Genomic DNA, 10,552 nt, shown 5'->3' with positions numbered 1-10,552 from the left:
AGTGTGTGGCATGAAAGATTAGTACACATTGAATCCTGGGGTACAGGCTTATGAGATATGTCTAAGGAAGTAGTTATAAAGTTATAGATTTTCAACTTAACTGAAAATGCCAGTTTTTAAAAAATTTTTTAAAGATTTTATTTATTTATTTGAGAGAGAGCGAGTGAGCACAAGAAGGGGGAGGGGCAGAGAGAGAGCAGGTTCCCCGCGGAGCAGGGAGCCCAATGCGGGGCTCAATCCCAGGACCCCGGGATCATGACCTGAGTTGAAGCAGATGCTTAGCTGACTGAGCCACCCAGGTGCCCTGAAAATGCCAGTTTTAAATAAAAATCTAATCGAGGGAATTTACTATACAGGTATTTCTGATACTATGTCACTTACTTTGCTTTTCAGTCACACAGACTTCTTAATTTTCCTTCATTGTCCCTATTTGCAAAAATTCTGTTTCCCAATTGCCTAGCAAGTATTTCACGTTATTGTAATGTGAAGTAGTCAAATGAGTAAGAATGAAGGAGAAACCATATTCTACCATATTCTCATGATAAATTTTCTGCTGAATTTCTCATCAGATAGTAATAGCTTGGATTTACTTCACCCACTGTGACAAGTGCCAGGTATCATGCAAAGTGCATTTATAGCATCCAACCCTGTAAGCTAGGTGTTATGCACATTTATTGATGAATAACTCAAAACAGATGGAGTTAGAGAGTTTATTCATGTTCACCTACTAAAAAGTAATGGCACTGATAAGATCTGGGTCAGTTTAACTCAAAGCCATATTCCCAGCCTAAGAAATGTTTGCCAATGTTTGGCATGTTCCTAACCTTATTAAACATTAGACATAATTGTCTCTAATATTAAGTATTACACATTATCAATTTTCCATTATTATGTTATTTGGAATTTTCTATATTTTAATGTAAGATTCTAGGGAGTCCCCAATTACAAATGTATTATGTCCCAAAAGTTCATTTCCAGATCAATTTTTAAAGATGAGGATAAGAAATAAAATTTAAAATTGTCTCTAAAGTTGATGACAAGCCAGTATAATCAGAAGGGACAAAGAAGTATATAAGATAGGTCAAATTCCAAAAGCGGCCTTCTGAGTCCTTTGAAGGACTAACAAATGGAATTCTGAGAAGAACGAACAATTTTTGTAAGAAGTCTATCCAGCAATTGGAATGGATATGTAGGTGAAAAGTCATAATTTATAGATGTGTGTACAAAAGAGGTAGACTTAATAACTGGTGGTGAATGATTTTAAAAATAGGGGTAGATGTGCAGTATTTGGTAAAAACCCTGACCTAACAGACTAAGGAGAGGCTAAAGGAAGTGATGGGAATTTGAGGCAGGATATCCTTCTTGTGTTTGGTGTCATCACTCTGGGGTAGCTCAGTTGCTGAAATAGTGTAAGCGGCTGGATAGGAGCAAAAACTTGAAGAGTAGAATAGCCTTAGGCTAAGATGAAGTAGAAGTCTGGGGAAGTTGGCTTATTTTGTACTCATAAATAGAATATCTGTAAGTCTTTTTTTTTTTTTTCTGTCTCAGAAAACATTTTCATAACACGTTGAAATGATTTTAAATTTGTCTTTTTCTTTTCCTGGCTAATTAGTAAATGATAGTACAGGGATAATTTCAAAGTGGGCACATCCTATGAATTACAAATTGGAACAAGGTAACTAAAAGATTATGTTTTTATTTTGTAAAATTTTGGCATCTAGATTTCTGGAATTTTTCAATTAAAGGGCTATGATATAACTAGATTTAAATTATTTTTTATTTTATTTATTTATTTATTTATTTATTTTGAAAGATTTTATTTATTTATTTGAGAGAGAGAGAATGAGAGAGAACACATGAGAGGGGGGAGGGTCAGAGGGAGAAGCAGACTCCCTGCCGAGCAGGGAGCCCGTTGTGGGACTCGATCCCGGGACTCCAGGATCATGACCTGAGCCGAAGGCAGTCGCTTAACCAACTGAGCCACCCAGGTGCCCTAGATTTAAATTATTTTTTAATTGATATTGAATCAACCTCCTTTTAACTGCTCGTTATATTCAAATGATAGTTATGGTGTGAAACATGGGCATGTTAGAATTTGTTTTGAAAATGTTTATCATACACAAATTAAAGAAAATGATCAGATTTGTCAAATTTAAAGTGATTACTAACTTAGAAAATAGGACTTTGAAAAATTTGATGATTAATGAGTTATAAACAGAATCACATCAAGGAGACATGGGAAAAATCACTAAATAAGATGCAAAATGTTCCAATGCTTTTAAACCACATCAACATATAGAGAAATATAGGAGAATAAAAACACGCTCTGCATCCATATTGCCTAATTCAAATCCTAGTCCAGCTACTTGCCAGCTAATGTGCCTTTTATTAATCGGAAGAATATATTTAAAAAATTTGGAAGATGATTAAGAGATGTTTAAATAGAATAGAATTCTGTCCCATTCAAAATTCATGTTGTTTCTCTCAAGAACTGTAAACATTCTAAGATTTGATTTTACCCTACTTGTAAGCCAACAAGTGAGCCAGCCATCATTCCGTGCATTCTGGCAGAAGATTCAGGACTCCTGGGTCAGAGACAAAGAACTTTATCACTCTTGGCACAGCCAGAAGCATGAGCATCCCCATATTTGCCGGTCCCTCTTCCCTCCCAAGTCCCACTGAGGCCTTGCCATGGACCCAGATAGATGCTGCACATGCAGTGGGTTTGTTTCACAACTGAGGGACCCAGGGCCAAAGCACTTTTTGAGCAAGCAGCAAACATTATAGCAAATGGCAAAAATACCAGATTCCCCTTTCACAGGAAAACAAGCAGTTACATGGTTGTCACACTCTAGTGGACTTGGCCTACTTAGTTGCTTATGTGACAAGCTAGAAAAACTGCTCAGTATCAGGAGACGGGTAAGCTTTCCAATTTGGCTCACTCAGCAAGAATATGCAGGGATGCTCAGAGCCCTGGCAGACTGCCTTTCCCAAAAACCACCCCTTAGCCCTACACATTCTTAGCCAAACTCAAATTTTCACACGAGTGTGCCGCTCTGTGGGCCATTCTGATTAATCTTATCAATAGGGACTAGACCTATATTTGTTCAATTTGTCTCAGACAACATTTAATTAAAGCTGCTATCAGTAATTCTGCAAGTGGCAGGATGGAGCCAACCTGCAGTATTGACCTCAGTCATGACCCCCAGGGCCCAAGACAAAGCAGGCTGAAGAAATCCCATAAACATAAAGACATAAAGACACGTGTCTTTCTATTTAAGTCTCTGCACTGAACTTACCGCCTTTTCAGATGAATTAATCCAGGTGTAGCAATGCATAAGTGATTGCACAGGTTTCACCTTGGTCTTGAAAGAGGGATGTGGAGGGCAATTCTGTCTTCCATAGCAGTCTGGCCAGTGAGTTGAAACTCACCTGAATGCCTTCTGTGTCCAAATGGTATCATTGATAATTTTGGCTGAAGTCCAGGGACACATTTCCTACCACATTTTCTGATTGGGTGGTTCCTACTGTACGGATACCTACCCAATGAGTGCATATACAGTGAGTGGTTTATCCCTTTTGGAACTCCCCACATAACCTAAGGGTACCAGAGGGATCTCCACAGCCATCTGGGAGCCACATGATCTGCTGGTGGTGTTTTCTTAAACACTTGAAGAGCTCTGATGATCACTCCTTAGCTACAAATCAAAGCAAGTGCATACAAGTTAATGTCTAGCTTCCACAGAAGAAGTTCAGTCCCTAGTTCAGTCCCAGAGGCAGCTGGGTGCCCCTGGAAGGAAAGCGTTAATTGCAGTTGTTGTTCACAGTAAATACGACCTACATGAGTCAGGGGACACAGGTTAACAGTCTCCAATGTGCCTTCCTGGCCAGCTGGTAAATATTAGTTTTCCTAATTCTGGTCCAGCCTGTGTCTTTGATGGGATTGCATGAGGGCATCAGTCTCTGATATACAGTATTTGTTTACACCACCTGCTAGGTGGTATTCATCCATCCCATGTCATGACCCAGAGATAGAGATAGGAACAGAGGTAGAAAGACATTTAGAGGTGCAGATAGTCATTTTGTATGGGAGATGCAGGAACTGGGATCACCCCCTAATATTTCTGATTGGCTTCTCAGTAAAGTTAGAGACTGGATATCAAGTCCTGGTCACCACCATTTGGTGCGGAGTGGCAGATCTAGGTGTCAGTTGAATTAAGCAGCCTGCTATCTTTTGTGAAAGCTGCACCAGGATGTTTTTCTTTGTGAAGAAGGTTCCAGGGTGGTTCTAAAAGACAAGAGATCATTAGTGTCCCTCCCTGCTCTGCACCCAGATTCTAAGGTGTTCCCTCCCAGATGTCAGAGTTGTTGCTCTCCCTATATTCCCCCAAATTGGTATGTCCAATTCTAGTAGCTATAAATACACCTTTTCTCCCTCATCATCCTCCTGTACCCAGACCTCTCAGCTGGAGTGTTACATGCAAAGGGGATAAGAGCGTCTTAGTAAAATGTATTGAGATGCATTATTACCCTCCCTCCCACCTTACCTCACATGGGTCTCTGTCATGCACTTGAGAATCAATGTACACAACTTAATAATTATTATCTATATGACTGTAACAACCCAGCAAGAGAATTCAGGTGGCTGAACTAAAATTAAGTTTGAATTCTGTCCAGGATGCCACCCATAGTATGTGCCAGGCCAACCTGAGGCCGTCGTTAGGGGATAAAAAGAAGCGGCATGGCCAGAAATGGTACAGTGGAATCCCAAATTTTCAAAATAGGTCAGTACAACTCTTCCACCCTGTGATCCTGATCATTACTCAGGAGATAACCAGGAAAAGAACCATTTTGGGGAACGGCCACATTTAGTGAACAAACCGCCTTAACTAAGGTATGTAGATCAGGAGAAGGTGAGGAAGTTGGAGTTAGAAATCTTTTCAGTGTGTTTTTGTTTTTGTTTTTGTTTTTAAACCATGCCACTTCTTAATGATACTGACATTTCAGGATGAAAGAAGTGTAGACTGTCCATCGACTACCTTGACTGTTAACCCAATGTTGGGTGACCTTTGTGACAAAAGGTGCACCATTGTCAGATGGTTAATGGGTAAATGATCTTGAAGGCTGAACATACACATAATTTAGTTTCACAGGCCACAGTGATGTGGCGGGAGGGTGGCTGATGAGTCTGGAATAATAGCAGCTTACTGCTGCCCTCCCTCCAGCATATTCAAGCAGCCCCGCACACCGTAGGTAGCCATGTCCAGGGGTGGGCACCTTAGTGCCAAATAAAGGGGTAGCAGGAAGAATATCTGCAATTCCTGATAAATCCTCCTGATCACACCACTCAGAGAAGTAAGACCAGTGAGAGTTTTCCCAATACCTTTGAGAAATCAGAACTTCATTTTGATAGGCAGAAAACTAGGAAAAGGAGGGCAGGATCTCACCTACAACTGTGCTGTGAAAATGACTAGGCTAGAGTTAGCTAATTACATAAGTTAATCAGGTTAATTAACCAAATTGAGAGGCAAAGTGAATTGGCTACAAAGCAATTATCAGAAACACTCATAGAGAGCTGAGAATAAGTAGCATTGGATTGATGAAATAGTCAGCTTTTGTTGTTTGAACTTCTTATACCTTAGCCTGGTATTTTTCCTTTATTCACCGGTTTTCCATCAGAAGTATAAAGGGGTCAATTGTGTCTGTTTGTTTATGAACTTTAAACTGAAACCCAAAGCCATGTTGACGATGTCCTCATACAGAGCGGCAACATACTTTGTAGAATAGTGTCTTATCCACAATAATATTTTATTTTTGTCTAGTATTCAAAGAGCCAGCATTGCATACCAAATTTATACATGCTTTATACCTTTGTATAAATCTTTATAAAGAAATAACATTATATATTTCACATAATGCATATGAATTTACACATCATTGAAAATTACAGATATACACACATACATGCATACACATACTTATTTTACTTACATTTTCCAAAATTTAGTTCAGTACCACATATATGGAGCATTTATATGTGCAGGGCACTAAATAGGGTTTTTAAAACGATTAAGATGTGTTCTCCACATTAAGGTCAGGGAGTAAGAAAAACAGGCAAGACAAGGACACATTAAAAATCATATCTTATTAGATACAATATAATAAAGGCAATTATTAAAGCAATTTATGAGATTAAGAGATTATGTACTTAAAAAATACAATCATAAGACTAGAACAGACAGTTGATCAAAGTAGGAGACCGAGAAACAGATTCAGCACATCTTCACCCTAGCTTCCCAGATCAATTTATATTAATAAAATCATTAAATGATACTATGACAGTTGGTTTACTCTTTGAGAAATATCCAAAAATGTACTAAATTAAAGTACAGATGAATTAAAAAATAAAATTTAAACCAAAATTAACTAGATGGGCATCTAATTTAAATATTTGAGTTTAGTATGGTTAGGCCGTTTACTAGACCAGTGAAAAGAAACTATAATAGATACAGACGGAGATTTAAATACATAAAACTTTCTTTCCTGGCCAGTGCTTTGGTTTCAAACTCTTACAAAACTTTGTCAGAATGAAGACATTTTATTTGCTATTGCTCATGGGTGGCTTTTTCAGTATTCCAAGTTCAATGTTATTTTAGAAGATTTTTGTTGTGATGCCTTTCATTCTCTTGTCCAGAGTAGAAATAGGATGACTGGGTTTGTTCCTGTGTGAGATAAAGCCTGGGTAATTTTCTTCACTTTTATATATTCATTACATTTAGTGTATATTTAATAAGTGCCAAACACTACTGTAAACACAGATAAATAATAACCCATTTAAACCCAGCCATAGTCCTATTCAGGTGAGGGACCTGAGTGGGGAAAGGCCATGGTGTACCTCATTCAGAGTCTTGTGGTTAAAAAGTGTGTTTTGGGGACATCTCCTCTCCCACCCCTTCTAAATCTGCTGGAATTCATGGTCAAAGGAGAGATAGGAGATATGATAGGTGTTAAATAGGGGGTTTATCTATAACATAACAGGTTATGTTAAATGTGAGAGGAATGAGAGGGTGGTGGCTCTAAATTGGTTCTGTATGTGTTTGGAGTTTTTGCCAACGAAGTAGCTTCCTCAGGAAAGATAAGAGTGTTTGGGGGACAGTTCTGAACTTTATTTCAAGTCCCTCCACTTTCTTGGAGAGTAGCAGCCTTGTCTCCCTTTGGCCCCCGTCAGCTAAGGTGAGATCCCATCCACCACATCATTGTCCGTTCACATCCTACCAGCGTGAGTCACTCCAGCAAAACTTCCTTCTTCAGAAATGTCCAGGTGAGAAGCGATTGTTAGTGTGCTTTTCCGCCACCTTAGAGAAACGGGATAGTGGAAAGAGGACTGTGGGCTCACAGGAGAGACGAGTGCTGTTTTATCCACTTCTGCCACACTTGACTGGTCTGGGGGAAGGATCTAGCTCTGTTGCATGAAGTCCTCTTTAAAACAAACAATATTTACAGCTTCCTTTGGGTTTTCATAAAAGTTACTCCTCTGGTGTCAATTGTTGGGCAAAGGAAAAAGTTCTGCTCAGCATCTTTTATACTGGTAAATAGTGACAATTAAATAGAAAATTTTATAAGAGGAGAAAAAGATTTAATTTACCAAAAACACAAAATGCTTTGAAATAACCTTGAAGAGAAATGTTAGGACCTTTTTTTAAGAGCACTGCAAAAAATAATTGGGTGGCATTTATTTATTCCTTTCATAAATGCTTATCGACTGTTTATTATCCAAAATATGAATGCCATTGTCCTGGACGAGAAGAATCAATACTAAAAAGGGAAAACTTTGTTCACATTGATCTCAAAAATTAATGCAATTCTAATCAAAAGCACAGTAGAACCAAACAGGCGCTTATATAATCAATGAAATTTTGACAAACTGCCTTGTCATAGTGTGTAGCACATAGAATGTATCTAATTTGTTAGCTGAAAAAGAAGAGTAAGGACAAAAACTGTAACAAATAGGTTACATATCTATATATAGCATATATATTTATACTTTTAATTTTAAAGCAACCTTAAAAAAATCAATAAGCTTTCCTCGTGTATCATGACTGTTGTACTGTGAAAGCTGCAGAATCATTTGAATTCTGTTGAGAAGATAAATTAGAAATTTTCTAAAGTTGTTTCATATTTTTTGAAGGACCTTGATTTCACGACGAGACAGTGGTTCTCTAGGGTAACTGCGTCTCCAGGGTAACCCCCTGTTTCAGACTAAAGAATCTTTTTTTTAACAAAACATCTGGGATCTTTCTGTTTTCTCATTCCTATAGGCACGATACAATATTGGAAGTTGATGTGAACTCCTACAAAATGTTGTTTTGATTTATTATGGTTCTCCATAATCTGATGAGGAGATATTAAAATAGTTTGTCTATAATGTACTTTGCCAGATAGTATGTTAGATTGCTTGTCATTTGACATAGTTAGTGAAGCTAGAAAAAGGGCAATAAAAGCCTCATTATAGATGTTATGGATATTAATAATAATCTTAACCAATATTTATTGAGCACTTCCTGTGTGGCTCGTATATTTTAGTGCTTTACATTCAGAGTCTCCACTAATCCAGGCAGTATCCACAAAATAAATATTATTATTATCATTCCTGTTTTTCAGATGCAGAAATTGATGTTAGTAAGGACTGGATGCTAACTTATTAACCCAGGTTACATAGCTAGTAAGTAGCTGGAACTCACACTCCTAAGTGGTGTGTTGGATAGCTATGTTAAGTAGTTGGGAGGGGCAGTCCACCCTCTTTTTGTGAGCCTATTTGCCCACATTAGTAACCACCTTGCAGCCGTGCCCCTCTTTTCTGCCTGGCACAATGGTCTTTCCAAGCACAAACCATGGGAAGCCCTCTGAAGCCTCTACCCAAGAACAGCTGCTAAGAACCCACTGCCCATGACCTCTCCAAGATAGAGCATGTTGTTCATGGACCTCTGAGATCTGCTCTACTTGTTTCCCCAACAGGCTTTTGCACCATACCTGGAATCATGACCAGAGTCATCTTTCCATTGTCTGATACTTTCTACAGTCTATTTGGCAGAATTTACTTCTTTTAAGATCCGATGTTTAATTCATTTTTTCCCCTTTTTCTTACATGTTTTTGCCTACTGGTAGAGTGTAGGTTTAGATATATAATTAGCCACTATTCAAGACAAATTTGTTATTATTTGGGACCAGTTTTATAAATTGCTCAGCAAAATATGAAATAACATGTATTTGGTTTTGATACCATCCAGTGAGCTAATCAGATTTCACATTAGAGATTGAAATATGTAACTCCTCCTATTGATCTTGTAAACTCAGCCTTTTTGCCCTAAGGACAAGATGTTAAGATTTGGGGAGGGCTTGAGTTGTAAACTCTGATGTTGTCAACATCTTCCTCATATAGAAATAACATAAATGCATTGTCCCTATAATATATTACAAAATTGAACTTACTTGCCCTAGAGGAATACTCACAACTTGTAACCTTTAAAGACGTGTATATTAATTAACCGGTTGTACTGCTGTCTACGTAGTTGCCACTCGCTGGGCAATGACTGCATGTCTCTAACTAAACTATGTCATGAATTCTGGTCTCATTACATTCTCTCCCACACTGTCATTAATGCTTCAGCACTTCTGTCAAGATTATTACCTCATACACATTTTTTTTAACTTGTAGCTTAACTTCTTAAATTAAATGATTGAACTTTTTAAATTTAATGATTTCTCTTGTTTCTTACTTAAGTGTCTGACTTTTGACCAAAGATGTCATAGCTCCATTCCCAGGGGACAGATGCAATTCCATGCATTACTGGCAAAGCTTTCAGATGTATGGTGCCTGGTATAATAGTAGTAAAAGTCACAGTGAATTTGTAGAATATAAAAAATAACATCTGATAAGGGAGGAAATCCTTCAGTGTAAAGTTGATCAAAATTATTTTTGCTTCCTTTTCAATCTTTTTCTTTTATAATGATCTGAGTGGAAATGCCTTCCAAGGCCTGCAGGTGAAAATTGATAATCAGTGGTGGTATGTGCATTATTGTGAAAGATGGCCACACTGAAATGTTTTAGAATCTTTGTTAAATCCTAAGTGGTAACAAAAGGATGTATTGTAAGGTAGACAATTTAACAAACTACTTGCAGGGCCAGAAAGCCATTCTGGAAAAGATCACAGCCATAAATAGGTAAGAGAGTTAAAGCAGGCACCATGACTTCGCCAGAAGCGAGGCTTGTGTATTTATGGCATGTTGAGTGTGCAAGAATAGCTGCAGCTGCCCCCCAGAGTCAGGCAGATAGGAGAAGAGAGTGGCCTGATTTGACTTCTATTTGATATAAACATTTCCTTTAAAGCCACATTTCTATATAAATTATTTCTCTGTATCATTTTTTTCTCCTTAAGAAGAGATTCTTCTTAGCTTCTTCAACATATGTTTTGAATTTAACTCAGTCCGAAAAAGGTGAATACCCATGGTTCTTAATTCTGCTATAGAGAATACGCAGGAATTAAAAAAAAAA

The 10,552-nt window shown here is 37.9% G+C and overlaps 1 protein-coding gene across 3 annotated transcripts in view; it reads left to right on the top strand.

Annotated features, from left to right (window-relative positions):
* Positions 1-10,552, top strand: part of KCNJ3 (potassium inwardly rectifying channel subfamily J member 3) — a 139,835-nt gene that overhangs the window by 93,405 nt on the left and 35,878 nt on the right. The gene's annotated exons all lie outside the window — the stretch shown is intronic.

This window comes from Leptonychotes weddellii, chromosome 3 (genome assembly GCF_054177405.1).
Source record: "Leptonychotes weddellii isolate Sample4059 chromosome 3, ASM5417740v2, whole genome shotgun sequence".
NCBI lineage: Eukaryota > Metazoa > Chordata > Mammalia > Carnivora > Phocidae > Leptonychotes > Leptonychotes weddellii.
The sequence above is the reverse complement of the archived record's forward strand: the minus strand, read 5'-3'. Positions and strand labels throughout refer to the sequence as shown.